Source organism: Phyllostomus hastatus, unplaced genomic scaffold (genome assembly GCF_019186645.2).
Source record: "Phyllostomus hastatus isolate PE091 unplaced genomic scaffold, TTU_PhHast_1.1 phas_contig_254, whole genome shotgun sequence".
In the NCBI taxonomy this organism is placed as follows: Eukaryota; Metazoa; Chordata; class Mammalia; order Chiroptera; family Phyllostomidae; genus Phyllostomus; species Phyllostomus hastatus.
Window position 1 is genome coordinate 10,672,731 of NW_025333810.1, and position 15,853 is coordinate 10,688,583.

Sequence of the window (15,853 nt, forward strand, 5' to 3'; positions counted from 1 at the left end):
TAAAAAAACTCAGTCCCTTCATAATAAACCCATTTCCCTTCAGTCCCTTCATAATAAACCCATTTCCTTGTGAGCCTTGTGTGAGTTGAGTGTGGTGGTGATTACTTAAACATCTATCTCAATAGCTCTTCAGAGCTTATCCTGCCTGATTCTGGGAAGCTTTGGTGCCAGCCAAGATCTAGCCCCAAGAGAAAGGTAATAGGATACCATTTTATCTTTATCATTAGATATGTATATGTATGTATATGTTATGTAAGTACATGTGCATGTACATGAATATGTGTGTATCCATAATAATGTGTGTGTGTTTAAAATATCCCCTGGCTCCCTGGACATTTAAAAATCTAGGAAGCTATTATTCCAAAATTAACAGTAGCTATCTGTGCATAGAAGCTCAAATGACTTTTATATTCTTCTTCAAACTTTTCTGAATTTTCTGAATTTTTTACAAGCATGTACTACTATTATAATAAGAAAAAGACAGTTATTTTCATTTTAAAGACAGAGGCATAGTACTGTTGACAAAGCAGTATTTCTCTGGATCTGTTTGCACCAGCTCTGCAGAAGCCCAGTGTCTTCACATTCACCCCAAATTGTTTAAGAAGCTGCAGGGGGTATTCCACATCCACCCTGGAACTAGCTGTGATAGCTACCATGTTAGTCTCGCATTTCCTGCCTCCTCTGCAGTGCCATCCTCTGCCAGTATGCCTAAGGGCATCCCTCTTCACATGGTCCTCAAAGATCCCTGCACTACTACTGGTGGATGCCCACCAGCATCTCAGCAAGGGACTAAAGGTCTCTTAAGTCCACTATCTCCTACCTGCCCAAATTGCCCTTTTTCTATTTACTTTCTCTTTTGCAACTACCCTAGAGTACACTGCTGCTTACAGAGCCAGTAGTGAACTATTTTCCCCTTTATCTTTGATAGAAAGGAAAGACAAAAATAAACAAGGTATAATATCCAAACAGGTCCTTCAGTTTTCCTTCCCTCTCAGGTCAATGAGAACAAAGGATCCCTGTACTCCTGCCTTCCTGGAACTATCACTGCAAGGCCCTGTCATGAAGCTGCCTGGAGCAGCCAAAAGGCCAGCTGGACCACCCACACAGAAATGACAGAAGCTGTCTGACTCCCAGTCTGCTTGTTTGGTAGAGTGCTGGGCACGCCAAGTAGACTTATGAGAATAGTACTGCCAGTTCCAGTCCATCAGAGAAGATGGGCTAATATACCCTCTCACCACCCCTAGAATCCAACCTTTCTATGGAAAGGTCAACCCCTTACAGTCAACCCCTGCAGAGAATCTGGGATAGAGGAGCACTACCAAGGCCATAAATTATGGCCTCTTATGATGACTTCCACAGTCTCAGGATGGTGAATATATAAAACCTGGCATTGAATTTCAAAGGGCCAATGTACCGTACTGTTTCCAAGGAGAGAAATATGGAATCTCAGGATCTATGACAAACTAGCTGGCCATAGGCTGAATCTGGCTTGCAGGTATGTTTTGTTTTGGACTACTCACCTGAAGGGGTGGTAGAGTAAATACATACATACATATATTTCTTAAAATGTATACAGGGTGGGGCAGAAGTAGGTTTACAGTTGTTCATATGGAAAATAACACAATAATTAATTAATAGTAATAGAAGAATAAATTCTGTGTTTCCTGTACTCAGAAGAGTAAACCTACTTTTGACCCAACCTGTATATATCTCCAAGGGAATAGCATTCTAGCCAGAAGCAACAGCCAAGGGAAGACTCAAGGGAGGTTGCCTACCATCTTCAATCAAAATTACAAGTGTTACCCTTAATATTGGGAATAAAATAGGGATATCCACTTTCACCTCTTTTATTCAACATAGCACTGAAAATCCTAGCCATAGCAATCACACAAGAAGAAGAAATAAAAGCCATACAAATTAGAAAGGAAGAAGTAAAACTAGTAAACAAAGTAGAAAGGAGTAGGAAGAAGTAAACAAAGTAGAAAGGAAAGAAGAAGAAAGGATGATTCTATACATAGAGAACACTAAAGATTCCACCAAAAAAACTACTAGAACTGATAAATGAATTCAGTAAAGTAGTAAGATACAAAATTAATATCTAAAAATCAATTGCATTTTATATGCCAAAAATGAATTAAAAGGGAAATTAATAAATAATCCCATTTATAATTGCTTCAAAAAGAATAAAATACCTAGGAATAAATCTAATTAAGGATGTAAAAGACCTACACTCAGAAAGTTAGATGATACTGAAGAAAGAAATTGAAGAAGACACAAATAAGTGGAAGCACATACTGTGTTTATCAATAGGAAGAATTAACATCATTAAAATGTCCATACTACCTAAACAATCTACAGATTCAATGCAATTTCTATCAAGATAGCAATGATATATTTCACAGAACTAGAACAAACATTTCAAAAATCTATATGGAACCACAAAAGGCCTTGAAGGGCAATAGCAATCTGGAGAAAGAAAAAAAAGTTGGAGGAATCATGCTACCTAATATCAAACTATGCTATAAGGCCATAATAATCAAAACAGCATGGCACTGGCATAAAAACATATGCATAGATCAATGGAACAGAATACAGAACTCAGAAATAAACCCATACCTTTATAGTCAATTAATATTGGACAGAGGAAGCAAGCACATACAATGGGCTGAAGATAGTTTATTAAATAAATGGTGTTGGGAAAATTGGACAGATACATGCATAAAAATGAACCTAGATCTTCTTCTTACACCACACACAAGAATAAATTCAAAATGGATTAAATACTTAAATGTTAGACTTCAAACAATAAAAATTCTAGAAGAAAAGATAGGCATACATTGCTCTTAGCAATTTTTATCTGATATATCTCCTCAGGCAAGGGAAACAAAAGAAAAAATAAAGGCCTTGAAGGGCAATAGCAAATGGGACTATATCAAACTAAATTTTTTTTTGCACAGCAAAGGAATCTATCAATAAAATAAAAAGACAATCCACAGAATGGGAGAATTCACTGACAAATCTGATAAAGGGTTCATATGCAAAATTAATAAAGAATTTATAAAAATTGGGACTTCCGGCAAGATGGAGGAATAGTTGGACTCACCATACCTCCTCGCACAACCAAGAATAGAACAACAATAATTTACAGATAAAATAACACTCAGAACTGTAGAGGATTTATCTGAATGGAAGTCGGACAGCCAAGAAGTTGAAGTAGACCCGTACATCCAGACTGGTAGGAGACGACGAGCTGGGCAGGCACGGGGCTGGTGCGGGTCGGCGGCGTGTGGAGGTCAGGGAAAATTTGGCGTGAAATAGGCGCAATAGCCATCCGGGGAGCAAGAACGCAGCGGTGATCCCTGAGTACACAAGCTGCGGCTGGGGGACCCAGTGAGGCAGCGATTGTGGACCAGGGCAGAGCTCGCAGCCCAGGAGCTCAAAGAAGGGTCTGAGCCCAGGAGAATGGCACTACCGCCATTGTTCCCTCCTGTCCCCGCTCCCACCCCCGCCCCCACATATAACATCACAATCTAGCGACTGGGGTGCCCAGCCCCAGTGAACACCTAAGGCTCCATCCTCCACTGTAACAAGAGCGACCAGACTGGAAAAAAAAAAAAAGGAGAGACAGGGAAAGACATAAGACATGTTTCCAACAGAACAGATCAGTCCCTCAGGACTCATCCTTTTGAGCGACTAAGAAATAGCCAATCTATCAGATGCACAGTTCAAAACACTGGTGATCAGAAAGCTCACAGAATTGGTTGACTTTGGGTGCAATTTAGATGAAAGGATGCAGGTTACCATAAAAGAGATGCAGGAAGATATGCAGAGGAGAGCCAATAGTGAAAGGAAGGAATCTGAGTCTCAAAACAATACAGTGGACCAGAAGGAAGATAGAATCAACCAAACAGGAAAGCATGATGAAATAAGAATTCAAAAAATCGAGGAAAAGCTTAAGAGCATCCAGGACACCTTTAATCGTTCCAACATCCGAATTATAGGGGTACCAGAAGGGGAAGAGGAAAAGCAACAAATTGAACATGTATTTGAACAAATAATAAAGGAGAACTTCCCCAATCTAGCAAAGGGAACAGTCTTCCAAGAAATCCAAGAAGCTCAGAGAGCCCCAAAGAAGCTGGACCCAAGAAGAAACACACCAAGGCACATCATAATTACATTAGCCAAGGTAAAAACGAAGGAGAGAATCCTAGAAGCAGCAAGAGATAAGGGTACAGTAACCTACAAAGGAGTTCCCATCAGACTGTCAGCAGATTTCTCCAAAGAGACCTTACAGGCAAAAAGGGGCTGGAAAGAAATATTCCAAGTCATGAAAGACATGGACCTACATCCCAGATTGCTCTATCCAGCAAAGCTCTCATTTAGAATGGAAGGAAAGATAAAGTGCTTTTCAGATAAGGTCAAATTAAAGGAGTTCATCATCACCAAGCTCTTATTTAAAGAAATGCTAAAGGGACTTATCTAAGAAAAGAAGATAAAGAAAAAACATGTATAGTAAAAGGACAGCAAACTCACAATTATTAACAACCACACCTAAAGCAAAACCAAAAGAAACTAAGTAAACAACTAGAACAGGAACAGAACCACAGAAATGGAGGGCACATGGAGGGCTAGCAGCAGGGGGGGGTGGGAGGAGGAGAGGGGGGAAAAGGTATAGAGAATAAGTAGCATAGAATGTAGGTTGAAAATAGATAGGGGGAGGGCAAGAATAGTATGGGAAATGTAGAAGCTAAAGAACTCATAAGTATGACACATGGACATGAACTAAGGGGGGGAACATGGGTGGGAGAGGGGTACAGGGTGGAGGGGAGAGAAGGGGGGAAATGGGACAACTGTAATAGCATAATCAATAAAATATATTAAAAAGAGAATTTATAAAAATTCAACACCAAAAAATAAGCAATCCAATTAAAAAATTACTGAAGGGCCTGAATAGACAGTTCTCCAAAGAGGACATATAGATGGCCAATAGACATATGAAAAGATGCTCCATGTCAGTAATCATCAGAGAAATGCAAATTAAAACCACAATGAGATATCATCTCATACCTGTCAGAATGGCTATCATCAATAAATCAACAAACAAGTGCTAGTGAGGATGTGGAGAAAGGAGAACTTTTGCAATGTTGGTAGGGATGTAGATTGGTGCAGTCACTGTAGAAAGCAGTATGGAGATATCTCAAAAAATTAAAAGTGGAATTGCATTATGATTCATTGAGTTCATTTCTAGGAATTTATCCAAAGACACCCAAAACATTAATTCAAAAGAACATAAGTGTCCCTATGTTCATTGCAGCATTATTTACAATCACCAAGATATGGAAGCAGCCTAAGTGTCTATCAGTAGATGAGTGGATAAAACAACTATGGGACATTTACACAATGGAATACTACTTGGCAAGAAGAAGAAAGAAGAAAAGAAGAAGAAGAAGAAAAGAAGAAGAAGAAGAAGAAGAAGAAGAAGAAGAAGAAGAAGAAGAAGGAGAAGGAGAAGGAGAAGGAGAAGGAGAAGGAGAAGGAGAAGGAGAAGAAGGAGAAGGAGAAGGAGAAGGAAAAGGAGAAGGAGAAGAGGGAGAAAGAAGAAGAAGAAGAAGAAGAAGAAGAAGATTTTACCTTTTGTGACAGCATGAATGGACCTGGAGAACATTATGCTAAATGAAATAAGCCAGTAAGAGAAAGAAAAAGACCATATGATTTCACTTATACGTGGAATCTAATGAACCAACTGAACTAAAATGCAAAACAGAGACAGACTCATAGATGGAGAACAGGTTGACAGCTGGTGGGGGCAGGGGAAGTTAGGGGGTGGAGGGATTGAGCAAAAAGGAAAAAGGCTCATGGACATGGACAACAGCGTGGTGATTATGGGGTAGGGATTTAAGGGGAACAAATAGTAATGGAAAAATACAATAAAAAACAGAGTTCACCTTAAAAAAAAACTTACTCTGGTTTAGAGAAGAGTACATAAGATACAAGATCAGAGAGATTATAGGGTAGAGATGCTATGATGTCCTATAGACTGTTAAACGGAGTTTGTCATTTACTGGGTGAGATGGGAAGCCATTAGAAAGTTTTGTTAATTATAGTCATTCTAGAGTTATTGATTTTACCATAGTAAATCTAAGAAGAAAAGTAAATTCTTTTTATAACCATGTCATCACCCTGGTCCCTATAGACATCATAGTTTGCAGTCATAGTTCATGAGAATATTATAATACAGGACAAAATAACTGGTTTTCTCTACCCTGATAGACAAACTCAGTTATATTGACTATCTTTCAGAAATATGACACTTTTGGTTGCCTCCTTTCCTTAGCTTTTGGGGCTTTGTCCACAAGCTCTGCTCTCTCACCCCTTATAGCACACCTTTCCCTCCCTTATTTTGTCATCTGCTAGTATCATCATCTGGGGTCTTCTCCTATCTCCTTTGCCAAAGCCATCATTCTGGAGATCTTATCAAGGCATATATTCTAGGTCTTTGACTTGGGGCTACCTCATTTTAAGACCTACATCACACATAGCAAGATTTATGATCTCTGGAAAAGGAATTCACAACACCCTGAAATTTACTCAGCAACCACACCTCACAGGTAAACTATAAATGAAACCCATATTTGAAATGAGATCTGAGATTAAATGAATCAGTTTCACTTCTAAACCCAAAGCAAACTTTTCTGAAATTATTTCACCAGTTAGGAAACAAAGTTAGTATTTACTCAGGAGGTTAAAGACTAGGGATCTAGCTTGTAGAATTACATGAGTGTTGGGAAAAGAAAGAAATTGGGCCAAAAGTAATCTGGCAGAATGTAATTTATAAAAGCTAATTAGATCAAGGTAAGTCAGTCAATCTAAATTTCCTCTTTAATATCCCCAATCACAAATGACAACTCAAGTATATGTGAATAGTTGATGGAACCAGCTGACACAGGAATCACCATTCCTTGGTTATAGAACTTTTTGGAGCTCAGTTATTTCAAAATATTTGGACACTGATGGTACATTAAAAGAGTTAAAAGATTATTACTAGAAGATAAACACATTTCTCCCTATTTCTTCCTCTAGGTATAGCCAAATCCCTATATATTGAAACACTCTGAAAGGTTGAGAGAAGAAGACAGACCAGCTAGTGACCTTGAAACCTTAGAAACAACATGACAGTGAATTCTCTGGATTTTCTTTTGCCTTATATGTTCTGGACTGGATGCTAGAGGAGCCTGAAACCCAGAAATACCAATAGACAAAGACAAAAAAGCCTCCAAGGAAAGCCTGTTCTCTGTAGCCAAAGGACCAAGAAATGTTCAGCCTAGCAAGACAGAAAGTTTTTTGACAATAACCCTCCTCAACTCCAGCCAAACACCATGGGAAAAATCCACCCCTGTCAGCAAAGGCTGGGTAGGAATCTAGACCTCAAACCCCATCTGGCAGTATTAGAGCAGCATCCATCTTCCCTTGTTGGTGTGGTGTCAGGGGAGGTCTGCCAAAACAGAAGATTCATGATCTTATGATCCAGAGTCTTATAACATGTGCCCAAAATGTCCAGATACAATTTAAAATATCACTCTTAATAACAAAAACCAAAAAAATCTCAACTCAAGTGAGAAAGGGCAGTAAAGAGATGCCAAAACTAAAATGACAAATGTTAGAATTATTTGACAAGAATTTAAAAACAGCTCTCATGCAATTGCTTCAATGAAATTTGCAAACATGCTGGAAAGAAATGGAAAAAAAAGAAGAGGAAGAGGATATGAAGAATAACTTAAAAGAAATTTTAAAGCTGAAATATAGTCATACCTCGGTACTCATCAGCTTCAGAATTCATCAAACCCTGTCCTCTGTCACACTTTGACAAGAAAAAATGTTTCAGCACTTTACATTTGCTCAAGACTTGTCACACTTGCTGTAACTTGTATGAGTCACAACACCACCCCACAAGAGAAAGTGCTTCATCAATTGTCACTTGCTTGCCACTTGGCGCCCCTCTCTCATGATGAAACAGAGGTTGACTTGTCAGTCTCACATGGTAGCTTGTGAAGAGTACAGAACCCTTACGTGTTCGTCATTACTGTCTTGTACTTTTGTTCATTTTAAGTGCTAATCATGGGTCACAAAAAGGTTAAGAGTGACACCACTTAGCCTAAATGGCAGTTAATAAGAACCACAATTGAAAAGAAAAAAGAGATCATAGCTAAGTATGAGAGTGGTGCAGGTGTGACTGACACCACTGTTGTTCAAGGCGCTGAGAACGATGATCTTGACAGTAGTGAGAAAAAAGGAAGCGATTAAACAGTAGGTGTTGCTAAAGATGTAAAGTCTGTGAGTAAGCAACGTTCACAGACATTGGAAGAAGTTGAAAATTGCTTTACATCTGGATTAATGAAAAACAGTGATTGACAACATTTCTGAGGCAATAATTTGTGAGAAAGCCCAGCAATTGCATGCCGATCTGTTAAAAGACAAGCCTGGAGCAAGTGGTAAGAGCACTGAAGTGTTCAAAGCCAGTCATGGATGGTTCAATGACTTTAAAAAGAGAACTGGCATTCATAGTGTGGTGAGGCTCGGAGAGGCAGCCAGTGCCGACAAAGACACTGCTGAAAGCTATGTCACCAAATTTGGTGACTGTACAGGCTGAGCGTTTTTTCCCCTAACAAATGTTTAACTGCAACAAGACTAGTTTGTTCTGGAAGAAAATTCCTAATAGAACCTACATCACTCAAGAGGAGAAGGCATTGCCAGGGCACAGGCCGATGAAGGACAGGCTAACTCTGTTGTTGTGTGGGATTGCTAGTGGGGATTTAAAACTCAAGCCTCTACTAGTGAAAACCCCTGAGTTTTCAAGAGAGAGAATGTGATAAAAAAGCAAGTGAAATGTGATGTGGAGGGCCAATACTAAAGCTCGGGTGACAAGGTAGTTCTTTATAAAATTAAAAAGTTCTTTATAATTTCTAATTACATTACTTCTTGTGGGAAAAATTCATTTGGTGCTCATTGGTTTCAGCACTTGTCATGGATTCTGGAATGAATTAATGACAAGTACTGAGGTACCAGTGTATATAATAACAAAAAAATAAAGCCCTCAATAGATGGATTCAACAATATAATGAAGAAGAAAGAGGAAAGAATCAGTGAACTTGAAGATAGAACATAGAATTTACCTACTATGATCTATGAACAGTAAATAGATTGAATATAAAAACATGGACAGAGTCTCAAGAACCTATAGGACCATAACAAAATTTCTAATGTTTTTAACATGGAAAGGAGAAAGAGGATGAAAACAACAAAAAGCATTTGAAGATATAATGGCTGAAAAATTTCCCAAATTTGGCAAGAGACATGAACCTATACATTCAAGAAGCCATATGAATTCCAGATAGGATAAGTCTAAAGAAATTCCCACCAAGATATCATAATTAAATTTCTAACAGTTAAAGACAAGGGAAAATCTTGAAAACAACCAGAGGGAAACAACACCTCACCAATAAGAAAAAAACAATTTGACTGATATTAGGTTTCTCTTCAGAAGCTATGGAGGTCAAAACGAAGTGGCTAACATTTTTTCAGGTTCTAAAAGAACTGTCAGCCCAGAATCCTATATTCAGTAAAAATAACCTTCAGAAATGAAGGGTAAAGCAATATATTCACAGAATATATTCACAGAAAATATTCACAGAAAAACAGAGAATTTTTCACCAGTAGAACTTACCCCTAAAAATGGCTATAGGAAGTTCTTGAAACAAACAAACAAAAAAGCAATAAAGATAATAATAGAAAAAGGAAACTTGGAACACCAGGAAGGAAAGAAGGACAACAGGAACAATAAAAATATGGGTAAATACAATGGACTCTCCTCTTGAGTTCCTAAATTATGTTTGACCACTGAAGCAAAAACTATAACATTATCTGATATGGTTTTTATATTTAAAGAGGAAATAATTAAGATAATTATGAATGAAGGAGACTTAAGAGACTTAAGTAGCAACAAGGTATCTGCAATTCACTTGAACTGGTAAAATGTTGACACAAATTGACAGTGATAATTTATGCATATATAATGTAATAACTAGAAAAACTGAAAAAATTAAAAAGATACACTAAAAAATGGTAGATAAAATGGAATTTCATGAAATGTTCAAGTAACCTACAGAAAAGCAGGAAAAAGGTAACAAAAAAAGTGAAAAAACACAGGGATAAAATAATATACAAAAAACAAAATGGCTTACTTAAGCCCTAACATATTAATACATTTTTAAAAATGATTATGGATGGACTGGGTGCATCCCATATTTCCTAGAATTCTGTTTTTTTGTTGTTGTTGTTATTGCTCTAAACCTTCATGTGTTAAAATGAAGGCTTGCATTCTTAGATACAACCAGAATGGTTAAAGTCACATTTTCCCCTATGGTTTTCTCAACCCATCTGACTCATTATCTGCTTGAAATTGTATGTTCTTTAAAACCACAAACCTTAGAAACTAGAAAAATAATTAGATATGGTTTACAATTACCTAAAGCTATGATATAGTATTTAGTACTTCCTTCAAACCAAGGCTTTCTAAATATATCAGAATTAAATTAAGCTTTTTCCCCCTATTGTACCTCTGCCCTTCAACCAAGTATGAAGACAATGTTATCATGCTAAGATGAAGAGCTACTCCACACTTTATGATATATAGTTAGAAATGGGATGAAAGAATCTGACATAAGACCATCTGTGGTATAAAACTTATCTTTTCTCTCCTTATGTCATCCCTGAGGTTTGCTAATTCTTAGAGATTCTTGTTACATAAAAGGAAATTATATCTATTTTGAGGATTTAAAAGTTTGGTAAATGTGAATATGTCTAACATAGAATGAAGGAAACAATAGGTGCTTAACATTAGTTTTCCTCCTTCCATCTCAGTTTTCTGTTGGACAGACAAATCTAGAAATATTTAGAATAGAGCTCAACTATATATATGTTTTTATATTATCTTAAAAATTTGTGAACCTGAATATAATCCTGATATGTAGATCATTTGGAGAAGAAATAACTACAGTGTTTAATCATGCTATCACTTATCTTTTGAGTGACCATGTAATCTATTATCCTATCTGGAGCACTTTTGAGAATAAAAGAGGACACTATTAATATATTTCTTCAGTATGTCAGGATTGTCATGTAAAAATTAGGATATAAAGTCACAGATCAGAAATCCAGCTGTAACCCAAGAACTGAATCACAAGGGCATCAGAGCAGCTAAAATGAAGACCCCAAAATAAAGACTCACGAATTCACTCAGGTCATGTGTTATATTTTTTGAAAGACTCTAATAGTTCTCAGCAGAGTCTATTTACTCTTATTTTGTATGTAGTTACTAAGTAGAAAGGTGGCAAGGGAGATACTACAACTATGAATAGAAGACATAGGATACCCGAAGTATAGCAGTTAAGGATTGGGGGTGAACATTACACCCCTCAACAGGCAGGAAATAGTTGTGCCCACAGTCATGTTCATAATGTTGACTTAAAGTCAGTAAGGAAAGTTTGACTTATGTTCAGATTATATTGTTTAAGGCATCTTTTAAGGCATTAAACAATATAATATTATAATATTCAGAGCAAAGACTGAACTGCATTTCTATCCACAACTTTTCTGAAATTTTGTTTTCCAGTGAATAAATGTTGAACTATTTGAAACTCATCCAATTAGTAAAAGCAGTCCCCACTGCGTCTGAACCCCAGATGGGCCTGGCCTAGGACTCAGAGAGATGTGATCGTAAGAAGACCCTTGGGAAGGACTACAGGGCTCCTTAAAAAGAACTCACCTAAGGACAAGTCAGCATTTCAAGAGAAGGTATCAATTCTCAGAGCTGAGAGGGGGGCATTTCTCAGAAACTGCGTTCTTACCCTCTCTGGTCCACTTCCTCCATCCAGATCCTCCTGTCCTCCTCTCCACTACTGCCCCATCTGCAGATCTGTGAAGAGACTTAGAGAGTGGAGTACTGACAAACGGCCATTAAGTGGTAGCTTGAAAGCACTGTGTGTGAACTACACATGAGACACCCCAGAGATTTGGCAAGGACTAGAAAGTTAACAATAGTGGGTAGAACCCAGAGCCAGTGAAATCATGTGTTACCTTCAGGGTGGCACACACTGGTGGGGCCTGAGACACATGGATCTCATACTCATTTAGGGATTGGAATAACTGAGATTTTTACTGTACACTGTTAAATGGATCTTCCCCTATACTACTGTTTTTCATGTGAGCAAAATAAAGATTTTACATATAAAATTCCTTCTGATGATAAAAAAAATATATCTACAACTACCTGCTATAAAGGTAAAATCAGTAGTAACTGTGAAGAAAAAGATATAAATATATATTATATATGTATGTGTACATAGTACATGCATGTGCATATGTGTATGCATGTATATGTGCATGCATATATGTATATATAATGTACACTCTTTAACCAATGTGGGGAAATGTAGGATGATAAAAGTAGAGCAAATAACTGAATGAAACAAAAATCATAAAGGTAACAGTGCCTGAAACACTGGTTATAGTATTCTACATCTATAACTGAATTTTTTATGCATTAATTTGCATGATTGTATGTGCACATTCAGTTTTTTGCACCTCTCTATAAGGGAAGTTATTTGGTAAATAGTGACTTCGGAAACTGAGACTCTAATAAAATTGTCATAATGTAGATAAATTTTGCTTAAATCACTAACCTGAGAGCTTAGACAAGGTTTCTACACAGCAGTGATCTTTCTTGAATAAATTATTCAAATATCTCCTTAGGTAAATTAGCTCTCATTCAAATATCAAAAACGAGGGTATGGTGTATGTGTGTCTGTATTTATGAACACACACTGGTTCTGGGATTAATTTTAGATATGATAGACTGATTCAGAATGTGACTGATTATCTTAAATAATTAAGAGATAACTTTAAATAAAATATATTTATCATTAAAAATAGTAATGCATACTGGTTGAATTTGCTGAAAGTCCAAAAATGACACTCTTCTTCACCTTGAGTTTTAAAACAAGATTTAAAAAGATGTGCAAGGTGAGATCCAAATATCACCTTTATTACAGACAAAACTAACACTGCAGGAGGAGGTTTGTATCTATGGACAATCAAACTTGTCCTACTGGAGCCAGAATTAGACAGTCCCTCCCCCACAGCACTGGACAGGGCCGTCCTCTGCGTGGGGAGGAGGCAGACGTGTGTTCGCTTTTGGGCAGCTCACTTTCAGAAGGGGAGATGAAAAGTCTCTTCTTGGCATGCCCATTTTCTCCTTCTAAACTCATGGTCTTATAAGGGAGTGGAAAAAAGTGTTATCTAACGAAAGCCCTTCACATGGAAGGAAACATCAGGAGTGTTTCTCAAACATAGTTTTCAGTTTTGTGTTCTATTAACTATTAATCCTGGGGTTCAGCCACCCCATTGAGGGAAAATATTAGCAGTCCCATGATTCCCCCCATCATGAATGCTTCCTAATACCAGTGGCTTCCTCAGGAATAGCATCCCGGAGCCCCTGGTGAGCAGTTTTGATTTTGCCTCCAGAAGGCTCATTTACACACCAGGATAATACATTAGGTAAGTTAAAGCCAGGGCCACTTTCTACCCAATCATGAAAGTTGACTATCTATTCTTTCCCATCACAAATCCTGAGCAGTCTCACTGTCCAACATAGTTTGTTAGAAGTTCAAAATGACAATAATTACAAAGATTAAGATAGCCCAATAGAAAATGGTCAACATAGAAATATGAATATAAACTCTCTTCCACTAACAGTTCTCAAAGAGCAGCTGAAGTCTGTAAACCAACCCGGCTTACAAAGTGAATCTAAAGCCATTGTGGCCCAAAGAAATGAAAAGTCCACAATCAATTTCCCTTACCTTTCAGTATTAAAGTACAAAGACATCAATGTTCAAAATTTACCCTTTCCAACTTCTTATCTTGCTCAGTTTTTACATAGGGGTTCTCCATCTTGGGTAAAGTTGTGCTTCTTTCAGCAGCTGTAGATCAGGCTGCCTCATACCATAATTAATGTATTAATGTAGTTCATAAGAATGGTATTACTTAATGCTAACTCTTTCACAAACCACCCTTAAAAATGTCCAGAATTATTTGTAGAGCATCCAAGATTATTACAGCATTAGAGCTACCAAATTTAGAAAAAGACTCAATTCTCAATCTTTAGGGCAGTTAGCCCAGAACAAAATTATATTCCCAGAATTCAGTACTTAGTCTAAACCAAAAAGAATTGGCAAAGACCAGTACTGAGACTCAGCAGCATTGCGAAAAGGAGGACACCTCCTTGGTTTGAGTCGTGTCTGTATGCCAGAGTTTATGCCACTTGTCCAGGGGCCACGACCTATCAACTTTGAATCATTTTGGAAATAGCTCTTGGAAAGAGATTATTTTTGGAACTATGAATTTTCTAGATCAGGAGAGAAATCTACCTATATATACTGTCCCCTCTCAGAATAGGTAATTTAAGATATTGTTGCTTGATGTTGTTCCCTGGGTGCCGGGCAGGAGCCACTGGAGTTTGGACCTGAGTGGTCCCACCACCTTGTCCAGCCTGTGGGGCCCCCAACCCTCTTGCTTTCCTCTTTGCACCTGGACAGGCCAGCTGGGGACTCCCAGATGTCCTCTGTGTGGCCCAGAGAAACTTCCTGCACCCCTATAATAAGCATGGTACAACGCTGCATTTCTTCCCCACCCCTGGCCCCCAATGTCTGCGTAAATCTTCCTAAGAGCCCTAGAGATAATGATGATGCTTGCATTGAACAAATAAGAGTTCTGAAGTCAAAGATCTTGAGATTAAGAATGGCAGGAAAAGCATCACTTTTTAAAGTAATTCTCCTCGGAGATAGTGGAGTTGGGAAAAGCTCCCTAATGAACACATATGTGACTAATAAGTTTGATAAGTTTGATATTGTATGTATGTCCATACAATAGGTGTGGGATTTTTAAATGAAGATTTGGAGTTAGAGGGACATTTTGTTACCATGCAGATTTGAGACACAGCCAGTCAAGAATTATGTGGAAGCCCGAGGACACCATTTTACAGAGTTTCTGACTGTGGCCTGCTCCCTTTTAGTGTCAATGATTCTCAGAGCTTCCAGAACTTGAGTTAACTGGAAGAAAGAATTTTTATATCATGCAGCTCTAAAGAGCCTGAAAGCTTTCCTTTTGTGATTTGGGGTAACAGGGTCAACATAAGTGATCTGCAAGTGTCTGCAGAAGAACCCCAAGCCTGGTGTAGGAACAATGGCATTACCTTTACTTTGAAACAAGTGCAAAAGATGCCACCAATGTCACAGTGGCCTTTGAAGAAGCAGTTGGAACAGTGCTTGCTACTGAGGATAGGTCAGACCACCTGATGCAGAGAGACACAGTCATCTGCACTGAAAGCCCAAGCCCAGCTCATCCTGCTGTTGATAGTTAAACAGGTTTCCTGAGCCTTTTAACAGACTCACACACACATACAAGGTGGAAATGAGAATTAGCGTTTGCTGCAATGGATCATTTACTCATAGAATTGCACTTAACTGTGCTGCTGCTTCATTAGAGGTCGGAGAAGGGACAAATCCACTCATGGAAGACTATTTACTCACAGTGACATCTTACACTTAAAAATCGTACAGTTGTCTAATAACATTTATTTTAAATATGTAAGTCACAGAGCTAACAAGTGAGATGACCAGGACTTCAATTATAATGAAAAAGCAAAACACTTGAATATTCAAGTAGTTATTTTTCCCCCTGGGAATAGGGAGAACTACTTTTTACATATGTATATTTTTATGTAATTAGTGTTCTATTCCTT

The 15,853-nt window shown here is 37.8% G+C and overlaps 1 pseudogene; it reads left to right on the forward strand.

Annotated features, from left to right (window-relative positions):
• The first annotated feature begins 14,850 nt into the window (after window positions 1-14,850).
• LOC123818142 lies at window positions 14,851-15,465 on the forward strand (annotated as a pseudogene).
• Window positions 15,466-15,853: the final 388 nt, after the last annotated feature.